Source organism: Coturnix japonica, chromosome 2 (assembly GCF_054131305.1).
Source record: "Coturnix japonica strain WE chromosome 2, WE-NBRP24, whole genome shotgun sequence".
NCBI classification, from domain to species: domain Eukaryota; kingdom Metazoa; phylum Chordata; class Aves; order Galliformes; family Phasianidae; genus Coturnix; species Coturnix japonica.
The window spans coordinates 38,194,997-38,209,520 of NC_140664.1; the positions used below are offsets into that span (position 1 = coordinate 38,194,997).

A 14,524-nucleotide genomic window follows, 5' to 3' on the forward strand; every position below is an offset into this window, starting at 1 on the left:
TTGTAACCTACTAACAAATGCCGTCCTTTGGTCCGAGGATTTCATGTCTCGTCAGTTCAAAAGAGTACTTAAAAACAAACATGCAAAAAAGGTTCGCCAGCTATTTTTCATCATCTGAAGTGCTGAGAAAAGAGGAAATAAATGGATGAAACATGGGTCTAAATATGCAAAGTCACAATCATTATTCTTCAGCCAGAGAAGCTTGGAGGTGTTCAAGACCAGGTTGGACGGGGCCCTGGGCAACCTGATCTAGTAGATGTGTATGTTTGGTGGCCCTGCCAGGCAGGGGGGCTGGAACTACATGATCCTTGAGGTCCCTTCCAACCCGGGTCATTCTGTGATTCTGATAAGCCTTCTCTCCATAACCAGGGGCTAACGTGGCATTTGACTCATGCTAAAGCAGTTAGGACTGTATGCAGATATTGCCCCTGGAAGTCATCTCTCATATCTGCTCCCACATTCTACTTTTTCTTTCCACTTTCTATGTATGTAGAAAAAGTTACAAGGAAAGAGAACGGACAGAAACATTGTTATTTTACACTGTTATTATACAGTTCTAAATCTGACAGAACCAGATCATTGCGCATGGTGGCCAATGTGTCCAATGATGCAGCAGGTAAACATCAAAGGAGACAATTCCACTTTGTTGGTAAATAAAACAAATAAACTCACACTTCGTTAGAACTTGAATTCCAGCAGTGAGAAAAGAGATGCCTGAATATTACTCATATTACAAGTGGGAAACAAGTTCAGTCTCACTCAGATCACCAAGATGAACAGAACAATTCTTAGTGCTGTAAATATTCCCCCTTCCTGGAATAAGGATTCATGCAGATGTGGATTCCGCTCCATTTGAAAGGGCCTCTCATCACTTCAATGCACGTTTTTAGTACTTTCACCTTCTAGTTATTTTTTGTGATACAGAGCAATTTCATAAGCTTCCTGGAAACTGATTACTGTTGTGTTTTCTTGGTATTACCATCATCTCCTTCCATCTTACTTTCTAAAATGCTAAGCAATTCAGCCCTCCTGCCTTTGCACACATGTATGTATTTGTATATTCAGGCATTTATTTCTCTGACGCACGCGTAGTTTGACCATGCCCTAGCTGTTTGTGTGGGGCTCTTCACAGTGAGTAGCTTTACAGGGAACACACTCAGAGTCAGAGCAGATCCTCTAAGTTCAGTGGAACAGCATGAACTCATGAAGCTACACCTCGCTGCTGAGGCTGTGTATTACACAGTTCTTTTGAATGAGGAGACAGATGATGCTTTGATTTCTATTGTAAGGCTGCCTGGACTGTGGTAGCTCTGCTGTACTTCTTGATAGGTGTTCCATGTGTTTTCTTTTTAAAAGGGAGATTTAAAAATAAGAGTTTAAACATAGAATAAATACGGAATGTGCAACAGAATAAACAAGTCTTATAAGGAGCGGCTGAGGGAGCTGGGATTGTTCACTCTGGAGAAGAGGAGGCTCAGAGGAGACCTCATTGCACTCTACAACTTCCTAAAGGGAGGTTGTGATGAGGAGGGGTTTGGCCTCTTCTCCCAGGCAACAAACAGGACCCGAGGAAATGGCCACAAGTTGTGCCAGAGGAGGTTTAGACTAGACATAAGGAAAAACTTTTTCTCTCAGAGTGGCCAGACACTGGAATGGCTGCCCAGGGAGTTGGTGGAGTCACCATCCCTGGCAGTGTTCAAGAGGTGTCTGGATGAGGAACTATGAGATATGGTTTAGTGGCTTCTGGTAGCAACAGTAATGGGAGGATGGTTGGACTACTAGATCTTGTAGGTCCTTTCCAACCTTGTATTCTATGATCCTATGATTCTAAGAGTAACAGTACAAGTTACCATTTACAAATGCAGCATTTTTCAGAGTAACTACTGTAGGTGCTTTTGCTGAGAATTTGTCAAGTAGAAAAAATACAATAATTAAGAAAACAGTTAATACAGAAGCACAGACAGCACGGAGCAGAGCTTGATATATCAAAAACCACTTAAACACCTCACTATCTAATGACACTGACGATTGGAGCATAGCACGCAAGAAGATGCTGCCATTTTCCAGAACAAAGTCTCATCAGTCAGCTCTTTCAAAACAAGGGAGGATTTTCTCATTAAAAAACAGTGAAGGCCCTCTGAATGCTCTAAGATTTCAATCTAACTGCTCACGTAATGATGTAACATATTCTAACAAATGGTTTTATACTTGAGGACTATATATGGGTGTATGTCGAAGCTTCCATTTAAATAACATTCAATTACATTTCAGAAATCGCTCTAGTGACTGGTAAGGAACTGCATTAAGTTCTAAGCAAACACAGGCAGAAGTATGAAGTAAAACATAAAAAAAAAATACTCTTTTTGACCCCTGGCTAAGAGATTCTATAGATGTAGCCAAGCAGTTAGCAAGAGGGAGCTTCACTCTTATATGCCTGCCAAAGACAAAGTGTCAAAAGGAACGCTTCTTCTTTTGGTTTGGGGCTTTGCAAAGATAAACATGTTGATATCAACTAATTGGGGTGCAAATCACAGCACCAGTGGCACGATGTTCACTGCATTCTTCTCTCTGCTAAACAGGGCCATAGCAAGTCCTTTTGGAAAAACAAACAAACAAACAAGGTATCAAATTCAATTGCCTTGGATTTGGTTGTCTTATAATCATGTGCCATTACCTCCTTGCATTTTGAGAGGGTCAATGTAGCACAAGACCCACAGCACCAGTAACATACAGCTTCCTTTCAATTATCTCTGCCTGAAATAAAAGCGAAGCCTTCTGGGCGAACAAAACGTGACAACAGTGACAACTCTCTTGCCAATGTCAGAGGAATGTCAGCCCTGCTCCCTGCTCTGTGCTGCCTAAGTCTGCCTTTCCCAACAGCCGCGGCAGCAGTGCCACTGTTCTCAACCTGCAGGAGAGCCACACGTGCACTGACAGCTTCTGGTCAGCTCCAGACAACCAAGCCCAGCTGGCACATTTGGCAGCAGCTTCCATCTCTCCTTCTATTGCATAATCCGAAGGTCTTGATAAACTCACGTCAGTGAAGTATGGGAAATTTGGGTTTCAAGGACAAATCTCAGCAGCTGAGTAGTAAGATGAGATTGACTCATAGGCATAAAGTCTGTCAGAAGAGACAACTTGGGTTTTTAAATATTTTTGCTCAGTTTTGAGCAGCAAACAGTATAGAGGAAATGAGACTATTAAGGTTTCCGCTAGTGATATTTTACTTCTGCACATTTTTTTCCCCCTGAATTTTTATGTTTTCCAAAGCTATGTCCTTAACTGGCTGTTTAGAGTGAAGTGAGAGGTGTATTAAAAATACATAAATAGATCATCAAACAGTATATGAAAAAATGGTAGACTTTAGAAATATTCACTGCTAAAATCTCAGCTGTTAAATGTGTTTCGGTAGGCAAGAAAGACTCTGCAGCTTTTTTAGGCATGAGGAAATCCAAAGGATTACATCAAATCATGTTACAGGCACTGACAGCTACAGGCTTTCCAGCAAAACAGCTGTCACTAAAGCTCCCACAACTGCTTAGACTACATGGCTCTGGCCTCCTTAAAACCAAAACCATGGGGAAAAAGGGAGTACCTTTAAACTATATCTTCAGAACAGGGGTGAGGTCATTTCTATGCCTACAGTAGCCAACAATGGCCCAGAGGCCACAACACAGCCTCCAACAAGCCTTCATGCCTTAGCAGTGATTGCAGCCTCACATATATTTTCAAGGAGAGCACTCGCTGCTGCATGTTCATATCTCACTTAACAGCAAGGTGTTCTGGACACAACATAATTTCCTACCTTCCAAATGTTGGTGCTGTCTGAAATAAAGGCAGTAAGCAGTGGAACAGCATCCAGTACCAATGCAGCTGCTGAGATGCTGCTGTGTCCACTCCCTGGGCAGCTGTTAAAGCTACCCCCACACATCTCCTAATGCAACAGCAGTCTGCCACAAGGTTATGCCATCAAGGTTATGCTGTTCTGTGGGACAAATAGTGCAAAATATTTACAGAGATCATTTGCATGTATGGCCAATACACAGCAATGGCTGAGACAGGAGGGCTGCTTCAATCCAAGCTCCAAGGGCAGACGGACAGAGCTTCAGGTTGTACAGGAAGGAGCATCTCTGTGCTGGGGGAGAAAAAGGGAGGCCAGCATCAGGAGTGGCTGGGCTGGGTCTACGGAATGTTTCTCTGTAGAGCTAGGAGGGCATGGGATGGTGAGAAATTAAAGCACTTAGGTCCAGGATACACACAGAGATGACAGAAGGAAGTGTCACCTCTAAACCAGACTTACTGCTGAACTCTGGGCTGCCCTCATGGCCTGAAGTTGATCAATTTTGATCCAATGTTCATGTACACGGCACAGAGGGAAGTACCCTCACACCTAATGCGACTTAGCAAGTCTCAGTCCTCAAAGGTATATTTCAGACCTGCTATAATCTATCCCTGTGTTACAATAACAGCACTGCCAAGTCACATAGTTCCCAGTTTCATTTCTGGCATAATATTTTTGCAGTAATACTGACAAATACATATTAATGCCTTTAAAAGCCATTTTCACAGGAAATACAAGACAGAAGGCAGATCTAGTTGTACTCATCTTAAATCTTCCCCGTTTGAATCTTGCCCAGGACAACCTGCATCACATACAGGCAAAAGGGTGCCCTCTCTCCCTGCCCCTCTGCGGTCAGTGTTCTCAAAGTCTTTCTTCTGGTCCTTCCATTTGGCTACTTGGTGAACCCCAGAGGCATTTACACTGATGGTGCAGGACTCAGCACTAGATCTGTCACTTATGGTTAAGCTGCTGCTGGGCTAAGCTCCCTTTTTTTTTCCTTTTTTTTTATCCCGAGTGGTATTTTCTCTTTGAACTTCATGAATTTATACAGCGGTTTATCCTTTCAAGTATCTCTAAAAATTCTTCATAGGATCTACAGCACAGGCAGGGCCTTTTTATGAGAAAGGCACGGTAGGTTTCCACGCTTTGCAGTCACTGCAGTGTAACCCACTGCTTCGCTAAGTCCAATAACATTAACATTAATTGTATGGAATAGAACTTATGGTTAAGAAGCTGTGGTCATTTGCTCTAACATTCAAGCACACCATCAAAAATCTGACTGCTCACAACAAATCAGAAGTTTTATGATGCCCCACCAAGTTTAGGTTGGATATTAGGAAGCACTTCTTTACAGAAAGGGTAGTTAAGTGCTGGAATAGGCTCCCCAGGGAGGTGGCTGAATCACCATCCCTGGATGTGTTTAAGAGCTGTTTGGATGTGGTGCTCAGGGATATGATTTAGCAGAGAGGTTTTAGAGTTAGGGTACTATGATTAGGCTGCGGTTGGACTTGATGATCTTCAAGGTCTTTTCCAACCTGGGTAATTCTATGATTCTATGATTTCCATGCATTGAAAGAAAAAGCCACAAACTGAAAAGGAATAATGATCTTTCTACTAGCTTTACTTTTAAAAGGAAGATAAGAAACACTTCAGTGTAAATGCAAACAGTAATCACAATATGGTGTTTCCAGAGTGTAAGAAACATAACATTCCTCCTCCTCTCTCATAGGAGAGCATTACAAGGGGACAAATATTTTATGAAATGTAATATATCCTTCAAATTGTACTTTCTCCATAAGGAGGACTGCCTAGTCCACGGTGCAGAGAAATGAACTAACGAGCTGCATTTAAGTTATCAACCTTGTACAACATTTATCTTTTACAGCGCAAACAACTTCCATTCAGTCATCCATAATAACATCAGTCTCATATGACTAGTTTAAACAGGGGTTAAGCAAAAATTAGTGAAGTGTCTTTTAGAGTAGAGTGATGACACCTTCACGAACGCTGATTGCTTTTAAATCTTCTGTAGCTGTCTGGAGGAACAGGAACCACAGAAATAATAACTCTAATATTATGGTATTTGACAGTACATATCACCTTTCACTGCAGAAGGTTATGCAGAGCGGGGTGTGATGCAGTTCAGCTTTCAATGTGCCTGTCTGCAGACTCGAAACATATAGCAACTTACTGGCCTCTTCCCAGTGCCAGCACTTAACTGAGGATAAATACATTCCTACCTCAGCAGACTCAGCGATGAAAAGGAAATCAGCATCCTATCTGCTGGCATAAACAGATACAGCTTGACCCAGCCACTCTTAGCATGCTGGTCTTAGCCCTGTAAAGGTCTTCTCAAGTGTCTTTCTCATGTAAGTAGACCCGGAGAAGCCACTGCAAGATGAGTCCTGCTCTGTCAGGTAAGGAGAAAAAGAACTGTGTTGGAGCACATGCTAATTTTCAACAACACGATGCTGTATTTTTCATCTGACTATCTGTTTTGGGTTGCATTTTTCTTCTTTTTCTTCCCCTCTCTCTTTCCTTTCTATTGCCTTCAAGATCATTCTCTTTCTTCTTCCCTTCTTCCTTTTTCTTTTGCCTTGTTTTCCTCCTCCTTTCACAGCTAACTTTTCTCTATCCCACCTTCCATTTTCCACAGCCCTTCTCTGTCCTGCTCTTCAGCACCTTTGCCCTTTCCCAGTCCTCTGCAGAACAATACTGGAGTCTTTTCTCAAGTCCCATCAGAAGCAGCTGAATGCAGGTGATAAGAAAACTGATAAAAATCACATGAGATTTAAAGGCTATGTTCACCCTAACCTGTGCAAAAAGGGAATGGTAAATGCGGTCCCTTCCAACTCCTATGATTCTTTGATTCTGTATTCATTTTGTCCTGAAGCCCCCAAGACAAGGACATGGAGCTGCTGGAGCAGGTCCAGAGTGGGGGGCCCTTCAGCCTGGAGAAGGGAAGGCTCTAAGGAGACCCTATAGCAGCCTTCCAGTGCCTGAAGGAGGCCTGCAGGAAAGCAGGGGAGGGACTTTTAATAAGGGCAGGTAGTGACAGGAGATGGTTTTAAACTGGAAGAAGGTAGATTGAGACAAGATATGAGGAAGAAATTCATTACTGTGAGGGTGGTGAGACACTGGAGCAGGTTGCCCAGAGAGGTTGTGAATGCTCCCTCGCTGGAAGGGAGGAAGATGGATGGGGCTTTGGAGCAACCTGGTCTAGAAGGAGAACTCCTGCTCATCTGTCTAATGCAAGGGCCCTCACATCACAAAGCTAAATCTCTACTTTTATACTGAGTGGGAAAAAAATAACAATAATCCAATACCTTTCTAACCATACGGATGATGAAGACAGCTCTGAAGGAAGTAAATTGCTTTCAAAGCTCATTATGGATTTTGCCGAAAATCACAGATTGGTTTGCCCTGTGGGGCTTAAGGAAAACTATGTCCACAGACCATTCCGAGTTTTAAGAGGAGCTTCCAGCTGAGTATGTGATGCTATTCATCCTGCAGTTCAGTAGTGCTCTCTCCTAATGCAAGCTGGACTTTCAACCAAGTACCTGTGTGACCCGAAACAGCAAGACTAGGCAGTTCTCTGGCATGATAAAATTAGGCTGAGGTCTCAAGAGACACAGGCTTCTGCAATCCAAACCCTCCGCTGACAAGTTCAAGCCACTTTGCTTTCCTACGGTCCTTCTGCAGAGATGTAACTAACGCTGAGTTCTTCAAAGGACTGATGCAGGGCAGCGACTACTCAGCCTGCACACCTGTGGCAACTGACTGCCATCCATGGAAGGGGCCTGGCATTTACTCACTAGCTAAGCACACCCAGATTTTATAAGTATTCAGGCTGGTACCTACAGAGAAGGTTTTGTTGTATTCTGTACTTTAACTGATTTCTGTGCAACTCTCAATCTGCAAAGTACTTCATACCGTAATTAATTCAAAACGAAAAGCATGAAATGCACAGATTTGCACTGATCTCAAGCTGTAGTGAACATCATGGTAGAATGTGAGACCAAAAAGCTTCAAGCAGGTTTGTAAAGGGATTCGCTGCAGTAAAGCATCATTCTCCGCATTCTTGGTTATAATAACAAGAGTGCCTGGATTCAAAAGACTAAATAGCCTCCTTTGTTTATTATATAATCTGCCAAACAGCAAGCAGAGAGTAACAAGGAAAGAACAGATCCTCCTCTGAGCAACTCTAACACACCCCCTCCTCAAAAGAAGCATCTTTAAAGGCTCTTGGTTTTAGAGCTGTCTTCCACTTGGACATCTTTTTCCAAATTGAAAAGATCCCAATTTATTATGCCTGTATGTACAATATCTATATCTACGCATATGTATCTGCTTTGCTGGCTGCCCACATTCAGGTTCATCTGTTAGGCTGGCACACTGCCTGCTGGGAAGTTGGTCGGTCCGTTTCATTAAAGCATAGCTGTCAAGCCGTGATGGGCTTTGGTGGGCCGCCAAGAGCTCTGCTTTCTTCAGGGAGGCGAGCCTCGCTGGAGTTTGTGTTGAACGCCACATGGCCACGCTCATTGACACGCATGCCAAAGCAAAGAGTGTTTCAAAGAGGAAAGAAAAGAGGAAAGCTGACTGCTGCTTCAGGCTGTGATCAAGACCTACTCTGTGGCAGCGATTATGGGGGGCACAATGATCCCGCAGCTGAGCACTGGCCAACCATCATTTAACTTTCACTCTGGCACCATACAAGTACAACAGTGCAATTGTGAGAAAACTCAATGGATGCAAATTGCTGCTATACAGGACAATTTTGCAAGGCATAAGGACACAAACAAATGGCCTACAAAGACAGCTCCTGTGGGTACCGACGCCCGTGAGGAACTACAGCTACCCAACTACCAAGGGCCACGATCAGAACAACATACATCAGATCTTAAACTCAACTCACATCTTTCCAGACAGACCATACTACTTAGTTGCTCCCACAGTTCCCTCTTATATTTCTGATAGAAGCTGAGCTCTCTTTCCTTGTAGTTTATCACTTGAAAACAGAGATAAGTCGTGTTTTACTTTTGTTTTTTTATCTTTTACACTCCAGAAAATGTTGCATTATCTCCTACTTTTCCCTTCCTCCAGTGACCATCTTCTCACAACCAAGATGCGCAAACTGCTCCGCATGGTTCTTCCTTCTGGATGTAGCCAAAGCTGCTGGAAACTGCTCACCCACTCTGTGTGTGTTCACTGGAACAGGCTGCCCAGGGAGGTGGTGGAGTCTCCTTCTCTGGAGATATTCAAGACCTGCCTGGACGCCTACCTGTGTGAGGTGGTATAGGGAGCCTGCTTTGGCAGGGGGGTTGGACTCCATGATCTCTAGAGGTCCCTTCCAACCCCTACATTTCTGTGAGATGCCAAGGTGAGGTGCAAACCAGTTCCACTCTTCTGCATAAACCAAGATGAAATGTTCAATACGGTCTCATTGCTTTCACTGGATCTATTTGCCCATACGTATGACTAGCAAATTTTGGCACAAAAGCAGGAGCTGCTCAATTCCCCAGGAACGCCCAAGGCCTTTTACTCAAACCAACACCAACTTCTCTATAAAAGTGTTCCACCAGTTGGATGGGCCTTGAGTCCCACACTCCATTGTGAGTGGAGTTGGCCAGCAGGAAGAAGTTCCAGTTGAGCTTTTGAAAAGCTGTGGCTAACACCGAAAGGCTTTCTTTTCCCTGTTAATTTACATCATGTCAAAAGAAAACCTTACGTTATGATTCTTACATCAAAAAACAGTTTATAGAAGTCGCTGTCACATCACATTTTAATTGCTGCTACCTCTTTAGACAACAAAGCCAAGGCAGAGTTTGTCAGCATCACAAAAGACGAAAATCAAGCGCGCTTCTGAAGTCAGAATTTCACTTTAAATAAAATAAGCAGAGACATCCAGACCACTACATGAAGAAATTCCACACGATTCTTCTACTTAATTTTTGTGGCTCTCCACCCCAGCTCTTCTGACATCTCTTCTAGTTAAGAAGATTTAAAAAACACCACCACAAAAATTGTTTGATTATTTGCTTCTTGGCACCATTCTGGCAAAGGATTTAACTGAAAAGAGCCTTTATTTTTGTACTTTGTACATTATAGGGTGGAATTCTGTTAAGTTGTAATCCTCCTTTACAAGCCATTCTAGCTACACAGAGCATCCATACACAAAAGCAGCCTCTGTATGATAAAGAGATGCAGGTGAGGATTTCCCTGCGGGTCCTCGCAGCAGATGCACCAGTACGTGCACTGTCAGCGGTACTTCTCAGAGTCAGAACACACAGAATGGATACAGGAGGAGGAGATGACATCATACAATTAATAGTAATGGCTTTGAACAGCACAATGGAAGAAGCATATCCTCCAGCAGGAACTGTGGATATATTGCAGATAGGAAGTAGGGTTGCTGCGATCTCTTTCGCTTCAATGTGAGAAGGAAAATACATCAGGACTGGGTTTATGCCATCATAAATGAGAAAAGGATCCAGCCCCATGCATTTCAGCCATGATTATCCCAAGTAGTGGGCAAAACCCTGCTTCTGTAGATTTCAAGGGGATATGATATCAGCTTGAAAATGAATGATGTTCCAGTTCTACAGTAACTGAATTAAACAAGGTATATTTGAAAGCTTTTCTTAGATCTGCATCTCTACATTTGAGATGCTCTTTTTCTCTGGAGCTTCCTAGTTTTTGATATCACTTTCTTCGTGGTATTCAGGGATATGATTTAGTAGAGGGTTATTAGAGTTAGGGTACTGGTTAAGCTGTGGTTGGACTTGATCTTCCAGGTCTTTTCCAATCTGGGTAATTCTATAATTCTATGATTCACCAGTGCAACCAGTCTTAGGCATGTTGATCTCCACTGCAGGACACAAAGTCCATTGATGTTTCCAAGTTCTTGCAAGCGGCTTTGCATTTCATCTCAACTGCTGAGACTGCTAAACACTCCATGTTGCTATCAGAAAATACAATAGGTGTACCTGCTACCTCAAAAACAAATGAAGCTCAATCAGAATCTGGGGGGATTTACACATGAATTACCACACCCTTTCTACCCATTTTCCATGTCCTGGTTTCCAAACTGAAGGCAGTGTTGGAACACTTTTTATGTTTGCAAGACTGTTAACGCCCTCTCCCAAAGGAGCGCAAACGCCTGTGGTGGTCACAAAATGGTGACCGGTTACATTCAAGAGATATAAAAATACACAGATCAATACAGTTCTGCTATGCTTTTCAGACAAAAACCTTCTGTATTTCTTCCAACATACTCTCTCCAGCGGCTTTTGTAACAAAACAGGAGAGAGAGTCACCGCGTTACACTCTTCCAGCCCATTATGGTTACTCCACACATTTGCCACCTGCCTGCCCACCCCCCCCCTCTCGGTTTTCAGCAAAACCTCTTGTGCTGTTTGTGTCAGTGGACAGAATTTCAAGCATGCTCCTAAATGATTATAAATGAAGGAATTTTCACGCTCTGTTAGCTTGAGAAGATGATGTTATTAACGATTACCATTCAAGGAAGCTCAGAGTAAGTGCCGAACTGAAGACACCTTTGACATAAGGCTTTGTTTTGTTCCTGAGAACAGCTGAGCGAGCAGTCCTAGCTCTCACTGTGGAACATATTGGAGGCTGCTGCCTCTAAGAAACTTCATTTTCCTTAATTTAGCAATAACGTTGTTTTTCTCTGCAAACAGAAACAAAGATGTCAGTCCACAGCAACGCCCATAGAAGTAATTCGGCACAGGCAGACACTGGAACGTATGAAGATGCAACGTTGCTCTTACTCCTCTACTCCTGATCCACTTTCAGACTCTAAAAAATGCTGACGCAAATCTACAATGCAGAAAGTGAAAATAGAAGTATGAGGTCATACTACTATTGGATTGGAGACAATGCAGGAAATGAACCTGTGTTGCCTGGCAGACCTGATTTCCTCGGCAAGTTTATGTACCGCAGCAGCTCTCCCTACAAATGCAACCAACAGTTCTGCGCTCCAGTAAGGAGCAGGATAAGCTCTATAAAGAAAAGGCATCTCATGTCCGTGAGTTTTTCACTTGCTAGGTGCTCAATGAATACAGCACACCCAGAGTGAGAATACATCACAACGTTAAAGCCACAGTCAGAGGTCTGACTCACACACCTGCTTTGTGCCCCTGGGGCTCCACGTTCCCAAGAATCCCCCCTCTCCAGGCAAAACCAACCACATTAGAAACAACCTTGTGACACCTGATGACATAAGCAAGCATCCCTGTTGAAGAGAACAGCCCTTGCCCACTACTAATAGCGTGTATACGTGCAAGCTAAGACTAAGACCAGAGAATGAGAGAGGAGATTAGTCACCGGAACAAGAAGTTTCCCCAGATTAGTTCTCATTCCAAGATCGCTACTTGTGCTTTCCTCACCAAAAGCTGCTGAAACTGGACAAAGAAACTTTATGGGCAGCTCTAAAAGCGGCATCGACTACCTTGTCTGAAAGGACACTCCATGTTCGTGGCTATTTCTGACTTTCAACTACACAACTATAAAGCTCCACGAAAGCATTTTTCTTCTCGGTTTCATGTCAGTACATATTCATTGATTTCAGTGCAATTATAACTGATTATTTGCCTGCCACGAGCGTTAGATCAGTGCTGGCCATTAAAGGCTGCTCTGAACACTTACGCTGGGTAAAATGGATAGGAGGAGATCAGCTGTTCTCTGCTCTATGACAGCACACAACTGCAGAAATCGGGGAAATCATTAAGGTAGCACCACGTCTTCAAAAGCCGAACAAGAAAAATCCATCCTTCACCTTCCTCTAAACCTTAACAGACTGCTATTCACTACCTTCCCATGATGTACTTTGTGGGTTTTTTTCCCCTGGTATTCCATTGTAGAACCAGCAGGTTACCCTACCATACAGCAATCACAGCCACACGCTTTGCTTCACAATTAAGGTGTGAAGGGCTTCCAAGAGAGAGCTGAGTCCACCAGGGTTGAGCTGGCATAGTTGAGACATTGGTACACATTCACAACAGCACTTCAAAGGCTGCCTGTGGAAATGATTACACTGGTGGGAGGCACTTTATCCCATGTACAACATGCAGAAGTCACCCACCTGCTCTGACCACAGCACACAGGTGCCCGATTCTGTGCCTTAAGTATTAACTTTGAATCGATATGGGAGCTTCGGTGCACCAATAAGAGGGTAAAACCCAAGCACACGTCACCAGCGTATTGCTTGGAGGTGCAATGCAAAGACAAGCTGATTAGCAGACATGGCAATGGCTTTTGTCTCACGCTCACTTACTCTTGGGCAGCCAGATGCCAGCAGAGCCCAACTACCCAACACCCACTGGCTCAGCTGCCATCGTGCCATCAGCAGGTAGGTGCGCAGCCATGAACACACTCACTGGCAGTGGATACATGACAGAGATAAAGATAAAAGTTAAGGAAACAGCTCACAGCAGGGTTAAAATACAGCCTCCAAGCCTTTATCCCCTTATTACTATATGACTGCTCCAGCACACCAACGGGAACGGGAAGAGCAACATTCAGAAGTGAACACAAAGTTACAAAACTTCCAACGCGAAACTGTATTTAAAGCCTAGAAATACCGACTTTGTGGCACCTCTTTAACACTTCTCCACCTCTCCTTTCCGCACCTCCAGGGCCAGCAGCGCACGGCGGCGGTTGATCACGCAGCACATTCCCCTCCCGATACTTTACATCGGGTTTAAACACCCCCCCCACACACACACGCTGGATGTAGCAGGTAAACGCGGGGCTCGCCCGCAGCCACCGACACGACGTAGCGCTGCCCGGGGAGCCGCTGCCGCTCACCCAACTTCACGGCGGGCGTTACGGGAGCCGGGAGAGATGCCCGCACCCGCAATATGTCACCCGCATCCATCCGGCCGCACACACGCACCCCCAGTCCTGAGGGCGATAAGGAGCCTCGCAGCCCCACCGCCCCCACCGCCCGCAGATCCCCTCGCACGGAGCCGCGCGGCCGCACACAGGTGAGCGGCAACAGGCACCGCCCGCCGGCCCGGCGGGTCGAACCGCTCCGTACCTGCGAGGTAGCGCCGCTCGGTCAGGTCACAGCGCCGGGCGGGAGGGACGCCGGGAGCGAGAGCGGGAGCGGGAGCTCCGCCGCCGCCACCGCCGCGCACGGCGCCGGAGCGGGGCGGCCGCGCCGCGCAGAGGCAGAGGCGGCCGCTGCCGCTGCAGCTCCTGGCACATGCTGCAGGTGTCAGCGCAGGAGCTGCCCCGCCGCCCGCCCGCCGCGCCCGCCCCCCCAGCTGCGCATGCTCGCCCGTCACACCGCGCCGGCGCGGAGCCTCCGAGCCTGCGCCTTGCCCCGCACGAAGCCGCCGCGACGCCGCTGCCCGGCCGCCAAGCTCCCCCCACCTCGGGGCCGGGGGGCGGAGGGATGACGTCGTGGGTGTGGGGAAGGGGCGCGGCGGGCGGCGGCACCGGGAGTGCGGACCCGCGCCCCAAGCTTTGGGCTGTGCCGGTGGGGGGCTAGAGGGGGTCGGGAACGGCACCACGACGGGACCGGGGCGGTGGATGGGCCGGGGGAGCGGCAGAGCGGCACAGCGGGAGGGATTACGTCACCCCTTATCCCTGAGAGGGGCGGGAAGGGCGGAGCGATCCCACAGCGGGGGCTGGGGGCGGGGGACGAGGAGACGGCGG

At 45.7% G+C, this 14,524-nt stretch overlaps 1 protein-coding gene across 8 annotated transcripts in view; it reads right to left on the reverse strand.

Moving 5' to 3' along the window:
* DTNA (dystrobrevin alpha) overlaps positions 1–14,233 on the reverse strand; it is a 190,260-nt gene extending 176,027 nt beyond the window's left edge. For 7 of the 8 annotated variants that reach the window (XM_085537441.1, XM_085537448.1, XM_085537440.1 and 4 more), the window contains exon 1: positions 13,902–14,138. The gene's annotated coding sequence lies outside the window, so the exon portion shown is untranslated. Of the gene's footprint in view, positions 1–13,901 lie in introns of all 8 variants that reach the window. The other variant, XM_085537437.1, reaches the window with a different exon arrangement.
* Positions 14,234–14,524: the final 291 nt, after the last annotated feature.